Below are 13,342 nucleotides of genomic sequence, written 5' to 3' on the forward strand. Positions count from 1 at the left end.
TTTAATTAAAATTACCAAAATTTGTCTATAATATTTGTATCTTTGACCTTTTCTTAACTATATTTGGTTATATCTCTCATTGAAAGGACTAGTTAATTAAAAATACATCAATAATTCTGGTCAATTTTATTTTTCCTTCTTTTCATTCCTATAATTAAAAAATATTTTTATTTTTCTTTCCCATATAATTATAAGCATTTTACCATTACTTCAGGTATACTCCAGAATTGTTTAAAGGTATCTTTTTATGTATAAGAGAGGGTAATAAAATCAATCAAAGCTTGAGAAAATCAAAAGACCAAAGGCCTTTTGAATGATGGCAGTGGACATCTCAGGATGTCTTGGCTAGGCTTGCACTAGTTAATCTTCTCCAAGTAAATATAACTGTATATCTCTATCTTTGGAACTTGATTATTACAGAGTTGCAGGCTCTGTAATGCCATGATTGTTTTGTAATTGGACAGTTGGTCTGCTTCCATTGTTGAATGTGTGTTTGTATCAATGTTGAGCATGCTTTCTCATTACTAAAAAAAAAAATATTTTTTAGGTGTTGTGGTCAACTGACCCTAGGGTGACTCCCAATGAGTTCCATCCTTCTGCAATTACCTCCCTTTCATCATGGGTCAAAACTGTAAATTTATCTAACCAATAGAATATGGCAAAACTGATGGGATGTTACTCCCATGATTACCTTACATTATATAAGACTCTGTCTTAGTAGACTGGCCTGACAGAGATTCTTCTGCTAGCCTTGAAAAAGCAAACAGTCCTGTTGTGAACTGACTATGGAGGGTAACACCTAGCAAGGAGCAACATTTAGCCTCTAGGAGCTGAGAATGGCCCCAACCAACAGCCAGACAAAAAAACGGGGACTTCAGTCATACAAGAACAAGGAAAAGAATTCTGCCAACAACCTGAATGAGGTTGGCCATAGATTCTTCCCCAGTCGAGCCTTCGGGTGAGAATGTAGCCTGGCGAACACCTTGATTGCAGCCTTATGAGGGCCTGAGCAGAAGCACCAGCTCATCTATGCCTGGACTCTTGACACACAGAAACTGTCAGATAATAAATGTGTGCTGTAGTAAGCTGCTAAGTTGTGGTAAAATATCATAGCAAGAGAAGCCCAATACAGGTTTATACACAATTCCTCACAACTCGTATTTCAATAAATAGTCTGGTGTTATATTAGTTGACTGAGGCTGCCATAACAGAGTACCACAAACAGGGTGGCTGAAACATCAGAATTTTATTGTCTCACAGTACTAAAGGCTAAAAGTCTGAGTTCAAGGTGATGGCAGGGGTGGTTCCTTCTGAGGGCTGTGAGCAGGAATCTGTTCCATACATCCCTCCTAGCTTCTGGTGGTTTGCTGGCAATCTTTCGCATTCCTTGACTTGGAGAAGCATCACACTGATCTCTGCCCTCATGAACACATGGTATATTCCCTGTGTGCATGTCTGTGTCCAAAAGACACCACACATATTGGATTAGGGGGCTCCTCTACTCTAGTATGATGTCATATTAACTAATTACATCTGCAGTGACCACATTTCTAAATAAGGTCACATTCTGTGGTACTGGGAGTTAGGACTTCAACACATGAATTTGGGGGGGACACAATTCAACTGATAACAGGTTTTAGCTCTTACTGTAAAAGGAACTTCTAAGAAAGGAAGAGAACAGTGCTATTTTAATTTAAGCTGTCGTTTCTTCAAAATAATGAGCTCTCCTTTCATCCTTCATTTTGTCTGTCATGGCTAGAAGAGTGTGGGGACCAAAAGCATTCACATATCCATTTCTTTGTTAAAGTATTTCTTTGAACACTTGGTTTTCACAGTGACAGGAACTATGAAAATACATTACATTAAAAAGTTATGATGTCAGCTTCACTCATTAAAATACAGAACAAGTACTTGCCTTGGCTTATATAATTTGGTGTCCCAAAATATTCAGACTTTGAAGACTGTTGAAACCTTTGTGAACTACCAGTATTTCCTTAGCGGTAACTTATTTTCCATCATATTTTTAGGGAAGAAAGTATGAAAATGTATTTGATATCACCTAAGTTTGAAGACATCATCCATTTCCAAATGATGATTTTAAATAGTTAGTGAAAAGAATCTTGTGGGCTATAGAAATAGCTGTTAGCCAATTAAGCATCTTCTACCTGTCAGGTAAGCAGGTCACATATATCATAATCTTTACAGCAACCATTGAAAGTCGATGTTAACATCTCCATTTTATAAATGAGGAAACTGAAGAAAAGAGAGTAAGTAATGTATCCAAAGTCACACAGTTTGGGAATCTTAGATTCGAAATTTTAATCAAATTTGCCTTCATTTCATGGCAATCAATCTCTGTCTTCAGTATGTCTTGCTGTGTCCCAATAATTCAAAATTTATATATTTCACAAAGCCTAGTTTCAAAAATTCTTAGAGGCCAGTATCAACCACCATCACTTCATTACAGATAAATACTTATTATTAACAAACACACTGTGTCAATCAGAGATTTCTTTAGATGGCATCATTGAACTCAAGGAGAAGACAGGAAGGAGCTGACAGGAGAACAGTGCTGGCCTTACTCATCTTTCTATATCTTTCCTCAGTCAGCATTCCAGACACTCGAATTATCTCCCTGAAGTAGAGCTAGGTGAATATTGACACAAAAAAATTCTTTAAGCGGTCAGCATGACAGTAAAATGAAAAGCAGAAGCCTTTATAGGTCTCCAACTCATCTACCTCAAGAGCTTCTAGTCTGATATTCTGTTTTTCAATTTCACACTTTTAGCTCCTTTTCCTATATTGTTTTCTGTATATCATAAATTGTTGCTTGATCTGAGAGTTGCACAGTTTGGGTTGTATTTGGGGCCCTCACCTTAAAACATACCACAAGTTATAATAGAAATTCAACTCATGCTCCCAAGCTACAGAAATACACGCACATTAGTAGAAGGTAGTTACTTGGGAAGGGTTTCCACAATTCTGTATCTACAGCCCTGTAATCAAATGATCAGATCTGTTTCCTTCATCATCGCAGCATGATCTGATGAGCAGCAATCTTTCCCTCTCTATTTCCCAGCTTAGGCCATGATTAATTTGATTGGTTTCGAAATCTGTTGTGTCTTTCCTCTGTGCCCTGCCTGAATATTGGCACAATATGATTGCAGTTGGTTGCATTATTTCCATTTTATCTTACATACTTGAACTTCAGGCCACTTAATCCCAACGTGTAAATTTCTGTCATATCAAACGCAAGTAAACATTTTAAGCCAAGAACTCCAGCATTTTGTTTGTAAGACTGTGTAACTGCTCCTAAATTACCATGAGGCACATTAACACAAAGATTTTACAAATAATCACATAAAAGGACAGGAAGTTTAAATGAATCTTAAGTAATATACAATCCATGCATTTGGGTCTACCATAAGTCATATCGTGTTTATTGTAATATCAATTCTGATCTGCAATCAGCAGAGCTAAAAATGGGGTGATTTTCTCTGATTACATTTCCAGATTAAAACATTACATAAATTGAAAGGAAACCTGTTCTTTAAGAAAACATTTATTTAGCTGCTATTATGTGGCAGTTATTCGTGGAGGAGCAGATGAGGAAATAGATAGCATAGTCACACACTTTACTGTTAAAGAACTCATAATTTAACCAGAAGACTAACTTCCCTCTAATTGTTCTGCCCCAAATTTGTTAGTATGTTAGATGCCTTATTTGATTCTTAAGACTATCCTTTATTCTATGTATCTTTTTGCCAATATCTAAAGATTATTGATACTTTGTCATTACTCTTAGCCAATGAAAATAACTAATCTAGGTCTGGTTTGCACTCGACTTAACGTGCAACTGCTGTGTTCTCATAACTTTCAAATTCATAAAACTTTAGGGAAAAAAAACACTCCTTCCAAAATAGAATGGCTAAAATATTAACCCCAGTAGTGAAAGAAAAGGCCCCACACTCAGTATTATCTCCATCAATGAAAGAAATTAACTATTTCATTCCTATTTCCTCAGGCCTTTGTGATTTCAATTCCATAGTACTTAAGAATATCCTTCTGAGAGGTAGCTGCTAGCTACACTAGTACTTTACCACTTTAAAGAATCCTGGTGACGACAGGTAGTGACTTGGAGGCATCGCTATCTTGTCAGCTTTTCATTCTGCTTGCTCTCCCACTGCAAATTTTTTCCTCAGCACTTTGCAAGTACATGTGTGTTTGTGTGTGTGTGTGTGTGTTCGTACATGTGTGTATATGTAGAAAAATTGTTTCCAATAGAATAATTAAAAGTTTCCAGGGCCGGCCCGTTGGCACAGCAGTTAAGTTCACACATTCAGCTTCAGCAGCCTGGGGTTCACCAGTTCGGATCCCAGGTGCAGACCTACACAGTGCTTCTCAAGCCATGCTGTGGCAGTTGTCCCATATATAAAGTAGAGTAAGATGGGCACAGATGTTAGCTGAGGGTCAGTCTTCCTCAGAAAAAGAGGAAGATTGGCAGCAGATGCTAGCTCACGGCTAATCTTCCTCAAAAGAAAAAAATAAAAGTTTCCAAAACATACAATATACAAATTATATAGTTTTGTTTTTCTAGTAAGTGCCATTTGTAATACTTTTTGTTCTAGCTCTTGATCTGAATCTTATTTCATTATCTTTTGGGATTTTTTTATTTGTTAAATATGTGATCATTGTTTTCTATTATCTTTCTCTGTAATTTTTTAAACATTCATATGCAATTAGCAACACAGAAGAATCATAATGATTGAGAATTCATGATTTCAAAGATGAGTGTTACCACAACCAGGCTGAGACTTCTCGTCTCCATGGACAGAGGAGCTCAACCTATCACCTGGGTTTGGTTTTTCAAGTTTTTAATTTTGTGAAAGAAGAGACCAAATACAATAAACTTACCAATAGGACCAGAAAAAGAAAAAAAAAGATAAATGTTACCTAGCTTTTTATTTTAAAAAAATGTATAGTACCTTTCAAATAGATGAGTTTACATATAATGAGATAAACTCATTTCAATTTTCAGAACTTTAGATATCCTATTCATACTTCAATTGTATACCTGTTGCAAAGGAAGATGTTTCTATTTTGAATGTTTATTTTTTGTGACCTTTTATGTGTGGCAGTGAAACTGTCATTTGAGTCTATTGCAGCCAGCTGTGGTAAACAGAAACAATGCAATGACATTAAATGCAGATGCTCAAATTTTACGAAACGAGTGAACGACAATTGACGATGGAACAGTGAACATGATTAACTTAGTACAGAGACTAAAATGCAAAGAATAATGGTTTATCCTTCCATGTCACTAAAAACTGCACAATATATTGACTTAGATCATCCCATTACTAGCCGTGTAAGCATTACAGTGTTTCTCCTACAGAATACACACAATATGATGCAATCAGCGCTTATATTCTTGGAAACAATAGCCATAGAGTCCCCATAATAGGTTTTGTGTTGGAAAAGAGCTATTCTGGTTTGTATCTTGGAAATTTAAAATGTTTCCCTTCAGCAAAAAGCAAGTATATGAAGAAAAAAGCAAGTATATGAAGAATACAGAAGCAAATATTAAAATAATTTGCTTTCAGCACTAAAGATTGACCAATAAATTTTTCCTTTACTTTTTGCAGTGTCATTTAAATTCAGTAATTAAGTTTCTTACGTCACAAATGAAATTAGCAGTTTGGAAGCATTATGATTATCATCAACAATAAGACAATTACTTTTTACCAAGAATATTGGGGTGTTTCATTGTTCTTTTTGATTAAAATAGAAATAAAGAACTTAAGGTTTAAGGCTGCTTTTTAAGAATTGATACTAGCGTGCTTATGAGAATCATAACTATAAGAACTCTATCTTAAATTATTTAATTTTTTTGGCAAGAAGATAGACCTTTTTAAGGAAATGTCTGAAGAAATATTTCTGAAGCCCACCAAAAAATAATGTGTGACTTCCCCCTGCTGGCTTAGCAGAATAACAAAAATAAGAAAACCCCTGTGAGAGTTTCTTAAATTCTAAAACAATTCAGTCCTATCAATTTAGAGAATCTAGGAGAGGTATCTTTTGGAAGTTATGAAGCATTTACCAGTAGCAGCAACGTCCGTTTACATAGCAAATGCACAGACCCACTGGCATTCATGTGCATTTCCAGCGGCCCACATTCACCCCAATTAGATCCCAAAACAGTAACCCCCTCACCCAAGACCATACACAACATGCACACAGGCACATGGCACACACATGCACAGACACATGCTCAAATCCCTCTTTTCTCTAGCGCTAGCTGGGTCTTTGTTTTCCTTTCCCTCGAATTCTAGAATCCTCTCTTGTCCTGGACAACATGGGCTGCTTTCCAGTTCCCATCCTCTGCCTGCTGTCTGTTGGACCTTGTAGCTGAGCATGTCCCTGAAACCTCATGTGCAACCTGGCAATCATCGCTACTAAAAAACTAGTTCAGCACTAAATTATATATTTTAAATCGCTTAATTATTGTTGCATCTTATTAAAATTAAAAATAACCCAATCTGATGAACCAAAAATAATGGATGCATATTTTATATTACTTTGAATAAAATTTGCATTATAATCAACTAATTGCTAAATGCCAAGAAATAATTTTTCCTATTGCCTCCTCTCCCTGTGCCTGTCAGTGGGTGAAAAATAAAGATGACCCAAATTAGAAATATAAGACTTTGAGTCACACATAAGAATCAACAGCCCCGAATACAGCACAGTTATCTGGGCCTAATTCTTTCTGAAGTCACAGCATATGAATTTATCTTTTCGAGAATTTTTAAGCTGTGCCCATACAGTAAACTAGTTCATACATTTGGCAACTGACTCAAAGGGTGTATTATCAATAAATAAAATTCTCTAAAAAGCTAGTAAGTCTGGACATTGAGACCATTAAAATAATTGGACCAAGTACTTTCCATTCCGTGAATGTTGTCCTGTTAAGTGACTAAATAATGAGCCAGTTAGCAGCTTAGCGACTGGCCTGCCCATGATGAAGATTGTATTTTATGTCAACCCAGCCATAAGGTAAAAATGTTCTAGATGGTTACTGTACTGGTTGAATTATGTCCCCTAAAAAATATGTTGAAGTCCTAACTCCTGTACCTGTGACTGTGACCTTATTCGGAAATAGGGTCTTTGTAGATGCACTCAAGTTAAGATAAGGTCATACTGAATTAGGGGGGCCCTAAGCTAATATCACGAACATCCTTATGAGAAGAGGAAAAGACACAGACACATACACAGGGGAGAACACCATATGAAGACAGAGGCAGAGGTTGGAGTGATCTGTCTACAAGTCAAGGGATGACAATGATTGCTTAACTGCCAAATGCCTGGAGAGAAGTATGCAGCAGATTCGCCCTCAAAACCTCCAGTAGGAATCAACTCTGCCAACATTGTGTTTTCGGACTTCTGGCCTCCAGAACTGGAGAAAATACATTTCTGTTGTTCACCCAGTTTGTGGTATTTTGTCATAGCAGCCCTATGAAACTAATATAGTTACTTAATATAATATTTTTTGAAAACCTGTTATCGGCCAGTCACTAAGTGGGTCTTTGGGCCCACAGAACATAACAAGATCCTGGTCTATCTCTCTAGGACACTTCAGAAAGTGGATGACAGACAAGTGAACCAACTACTACAATTAGGCATGAAACCATCTTCAACCAGAGTCTTATAAGAATGTAGGAGGAGCCGTAATGTAGTCTTGCAGAGTCAGGGCCATGTTCCCAGAGAACATGACATCTCAGCTATGATCTAAAGGACAAATCCAGTAAGCCAAGAATTATTAGGATCAAGGTAGGGGTGTAAGTGTGCAGAAATTTTGTAGTCATCCTAAGCAGAGCTAACAGCATATAGAAAAGTTCAACAGCAAGAATACAAGTTATGTGAAGAGTGGATTGAATTTCCAGAACTCCAAGTCCGCTCATTCACTGCAAAAATCATATATATTATTTGTAGCAAACCTTATTAAGAGCTAAGTAAGATTTCCTTTTCTTTACATGTTCTGAGTTAATAAGATAGTCTCCCAATAACAAGATGTGATCTCACTGGTAGAAGAATTGCACAGAATAACATACTCATCAAATGACTGAGCCTTTTTACTTCAAGGCATTTTCTGAAATTGAAACTCTAAGTCCACAGTTCCTTAAACAAATATTTCACCACCACTTCTTTACTATTCTCAGTCTTTTCGAAAGTGCTTTTAAATTATATCTACCTTTAAAACTTCCCAAATATCAGAGGCACTTGGTCTACATTATAAACAAAATCTAAAAATACTCAAACTTCTATAATCAGTAAAGAAAATGTTTTCCTTTATAGTCCAAAGTGCAAGAGAGCATCTGAAGTCAGTGTAGCTGGTAGAAAAATTCAGATGAGAAACCACTCTGAATCTCAGAGGTTACATAAGCAGAGTATTCAGGATATACTAGTTACTATGGTAACCTCACTTTTTAATTAGTACAGTAAATAGTCTTACAAATCTTGAATAATCTACTGACAAGTTAAGGTTAACCATAGTAGAATTAAACTATAAATCTCTCTTTTTAACAAATATAAAAGAGAAAATTAGTGACTATATTTTTCAGAAAAAAGGTACAAGTACTTACATCAAGGTGTAACTGCCTTATTTAGAGTACTGATTTAGAACTCACGATATTATAAATTTCACAGTAATGCATTATTGGACACTGCTTACATGCATAAGTTGAGATTCTCCCCCTTTTCGATCACCCAAATGCATATGTGCCCATATTATTTTTCCATTTAAAAAAAAAGAATTTCAATGGGATTGATTCCACAACCCCAATTCATAAATTGCTATACTACAGTATGTCTTTTGATCCAATGATTGTTACTTTTTCAACATAAATGTCAAGGTCACATTCGAGACTCTACACATAAAAATTGTACATTCTACCAGAATACTTATTAAAGTCTTCTTAGATATAAACCACTCAGGGAGGTCATTTTATGCTACATCCATGAGTACTATTAAAAAAGACTGAACTTTCAGGTCAATGGGTAAGTTGTTCTTGTTTTCTTCTCTCAAGTGTTGTGACATGTTTTCAGGACCCTCTTCACGTGTATGTGCAAGTGTAAGTTTGAAATGTATCCTACAGTCATATTTCCCAGAAAATGTTCTCAAGTCGAGAGTTCCTCTTGCCTAATTGTTTCTTTTTCTACCTATCTACCTTCAAGTGAGTTTTAGTTCTCATTTCTTCTCAACAGTTTGCAAACATCTGCAGGATTTTATTCAATCTACTTGCAGCATCTTCTCCCCTCCTCAAGCATATCACAATTTCAGTGGTAATGCTCAATCCAATAGAGGTGAGGCCATTTACTATTACTATGTTACAATTACTATGTATAAAACACACAGTCATTCTAAGTTAGGGTAGAAAATAATCGTCAGTAATCTTTTACGGATATCTTACACACACACACACACACGCACACACACACACACACAGGTTTTTTGTCATGGAACTATAAAAGAAAAAATTCCAGGAGTAAAAAATTCTAATTTAAGCTCTCAGGAATCCTTTCATTCTATCTGCACATGTCTTCCTTCCGGTGCCCACAAGCATTTGCTTTTAGACTCTGATCTCTAAGATCAGGGGGTAAGGGAATGAGGTTTGGCTCAAAAAGGAAGTGTACTTAAGCCCAAAGTTCAAATCTAACCCATTTGTCATCAGTACTTCACATGACCAAATCTATTATGTAAACATTCAAAGAGTATTTAAACAGATCAAACTAAAAGCAAGTCAGCAATATTTTTATCTAGTCAAATGAAAAAGTAGGAAATGTTAGTTTTCATTATATAGCTATTACACAGCCAACATTTTGCATAAGAGGTATTCTCAATTCTGTTCAGAAAGTTAATCTTTAACTGTTCAGTAGACTGGATATTTTTGTCCATTTTTCAATATTAGCTGTTAAGAATCTTCTAAGGCTTAATACGCACATACAACTCTTGATTACTTATTTTATATTCTCATAACTGTCTTCCCCAGATCTTTAAAGATGGGCTCATTTAGGTTCTCACTTACAGGCTCAGTGTCTGACTTATTACTCTTTCTGAAATGCTTACCCCTTAGTATTAGTTGCTGTTTATTGAATACTTGGTATGGGCCAGTGTCGGTATGGGATACACGAAGTCTCCCATTATTTGTCAGAGCTATAAATGACACGACCTTTTTTTAACATCTGGAGTAATTGAGACCTAGAGGTGTTGAGTTACTTGATTTAGTGTCGATAGCTGTTAAATGTTGAAAGTCAGTCGAAACTTAGGTCTTCTTGAGCTCAAATCCAAGGCCCTTAACCTCTATATCAAGGGTTCTCAAATTTTACTGTGTATCAGAAGGCTTGTTAAAATGCAGATTGTTGAACACCACCCCTAGACTTTCTAATTCAAGGTTTTTACATTTCTAACAAGATCTCAGATGAGACTGATGCTGTTGATCCTGGACCACACTTTAAAGACATTGCAGTACACTGAATTCTCTCTCTCCCCCTCACACGGCATTGTATAGCAGCAGTTCTCAATCCCAACTATACTTTTGAATCATCTGAGGAAGATGACCAAAACGAAAAAAATACCCAGGTCTGGGCCCCATGTCAGACAAATTACATCAGGATGTCTGGAGGTGGTGTCTGGATATAAGTTATTTTTTAAAACTATCCAGGAGATTCTAATGGGCAGCTAGACTTGAGAACCACCTAGAAATAGAAAGGAGCAAGAACTTTGTAATTTAACCACTCTGGGTTCAAATTTCAATCCTGTGCACTTCCAAAGCATGTGATCTTGGGAACAACATTAACACACAGTTTTCTCTTCTGTTAAATCTGGATACCAACTGTTATTAGCATTGTAACAATTAACTGAAAATGAATATACAGTGTCTGATACAGAGGAAGTGCTTGATAAGTATTTTGATGCTACTAAGTTAATGGCAAGAGAAACAGGTCATATTTACCCGGGTTATGCTCTCCTCCGACTCCCCACTTTTGTCTGGTGAGACAGCATAAAGCCTTGTTCCCCGACCCAGGGCTAATGGTCTTGACTGGATCTCAGGACTTCTATATTTTCTTTCCCATATCTCTTCTTCATCAGTGCATCCTAAATTCCAGAATACAAATGATGACCCTCATATTCTTAGAGTTTTAGCACTTCCAGCCCCCTCTGCTCATTCCATCTTCTGTGGCCCCAGATTCCAGAACAGGATAGTACTAAGCCCTCTCTCCTTTGTTGTGATGTGTCTCCCTTCCAGGTTCTTTAGAACACCACTGTAAAGCTCAGCCTATGGTACCATGCCTAGCTCTTGCCAATCTCCATTCTCAGGAAGGCTCTCAACCCCTTGTCCTGCTATGGGCCACTGGTAAGGTCCTTCAGCAATGTCCCACCTAACTGTCCATTCACCTCTGCAGTGCTCTCTGTCTCCCCAGATCAACTGCCAGTATCAACTTCAGGAATGAAACTTGGAAAATTGTACTCACTGCAACCTGTGCCTAGAAAGCTAATGTCAGCCTCCTGGGCCTGCTTGAGCTGGTTTTGCTAGCCTCTGCTATACACTAAGGAGAAAGCGCTGTCTAAATTCTGACTCACTGCCTCTCCCAATCATTCCTGAGTTTCCAGCGTCTCAATTAATGACATTAATTGTCCTACTCATCATTAAATTGTGAACCTGACTATTCTATAGGCTGGAACTATATAGCATGTTCACACACAAAACAAAGTTTTTCAGTAATTTAAATAAATAAAAGAAAATTGTTCCAAACTCTCTAAATAAACTATTCCTTTCTTTTTGTCCAGTCATCCATTTAACAAGCATTCATCGAATGCCTGTTATGTGCCAAACATTCTTCTACATGCTGGCAATACAACAATGAAGGAAACAGACAAAAAAATTCTTCCCCTCATGGAGGTTATACCCCAGCAGAGGGATGCAGATGATAAGACTGAAACATTTAAACTTTATAGAATGTGATAAGTACTACTGAAACCACAGCTAGTACCAAAGTCTACATATACTATGTTTTTTCCTTCACATACATACCTATGAAAAAGATTAATTTAGCATTAATTAAATTAATTTATAAATTAGGCACAGTAAGAGATAAACAGTAACTTCTCTTTGGCATTTCTGAATTGCCAGGCTCACTACTCTTGTGCTTTGGGCCCATTATTGAGTCAAGTAAGGGTTACTTGAACACAAGCACTGCGCCACTGCAGCAGCGACCTGATCAAGGAGACGGCTACTGAGCACACAGCGTGGATACACTGGACGAAGGGCTGACTCACGTGCCGGGCAGGACGGAGTAGGATGGTGCAAGATTTCACCATGCTACTCAGAACAACGTGCAATTTAAAACTTATGAAGTGCTTATTTCTGGATTTTTCCATGTATATTTTCAGACTGTGTTTGACTGAAACCATGCAAAGCAAAACTGCAGATATGGGGGGGCTACTGTAAATAGTTTTGTCAGAGAGGTGGGGGCAAAAGCCCATGTTGGAGTGGGTTTATACGTTTGAAATAAGGTGAATAAGCATTCCCGATGTTTTTTTTCAGTTCAAGATTTTCTAAGTAGGTCAGACCTCGTGAGGCAGTGATATTACAGAGATAAACAAGATCCCTCAAAAGAGTTCATAACCTAGAGAAAAACACTTATCAGTAAAGTTTCAAAACTCATCATTAAATATAAAAAATAGAGGGATAGATATAGTGTTAGGGGAGCAATGAAAAGAGAGCACTTAGCTCTTTGCTTTCGATTTTCAATTTTCAGGTAAGAATTTTCTTAAAATGTGCTGTTCTTGTAGGTGACATAAGGACAGTGTAACCCACCAAGGAGAAACAGTAGGCATGGCATATAGAATTCCAGAAAGACTTCTGATTCTAACACAAATAATATATCCTCTTCTTATCAGCAAATTAAGGTTATACAGCTTAGACAGTGTTTGCATATGACATCTCACCAGTGTTGGGCTCAAAATAAAACATAATCTTCTTGGTCATATCCAGTGCCAAACCTGAACCCACTCACAGAAAACAGATCAGACTCTGGGCAGGTTTTGTCAACTGACCCCTTCCTTGTCCTGATGGTTTATTTTTCTCTCAGCAAACAGAGCTCTTCCTTTCAGCCTTTAAGAGATTCCTAAACTTAAGTGGAATCAGTGGCTGGGATTTTCTTTCAAGTCAGTATTGCCTCCAGCAAGGGCATCCCTCAAAATGGATCTCATCCTCCCTCTGTAGGAATTCCTCACTCTTCAACTCTCCAGCTGCCTTTCCTGATAGGGGGCCAGGAGAAG

At 37.0% G+C, this 13,342-nt stretch overlaps 1 long non-coding RNA gene across 3 annotated transcripts in view; it reads right to left on the reverse strand.

The window, feature by feature from the left end:
- LOC102147372 (uncharacterized) overlaps positions 1-13,342 on the reverse strand; it is a 122,131-nt gene that overhangs the window by 25,854 nt on the left and 82,935 nt on the right. For 2 of the 3 annotated variants that reach the window (XR_002804146.2, XR_011432924.1), the window contains exon 4: positions 11,013-11,155. The exons of the other annotated variant lie outside the window; for it this stretch is intronic. This is a non-coding gene — a long non-coding RNA (uncharacterized lncRNA). The remainder of the gene's footprint in view (positions 1-11,012; positions 11,156-13,342) is intronic. 3 annotated transcript variants of the gene reach the window in all.

Source organism: Equus caballus, chromosome 26, assembly GCF_041296265.1.
Source record: "Equus caballus isolate H_3958 breed thoroughbred chromosome 26, TB-T2T, whole genome shotgun sequence".
NCBI lineage: Eukaryota > Metazoa > Chordata > Mammalia > Perissodactyla > Equidae > Equus > Equus caballus.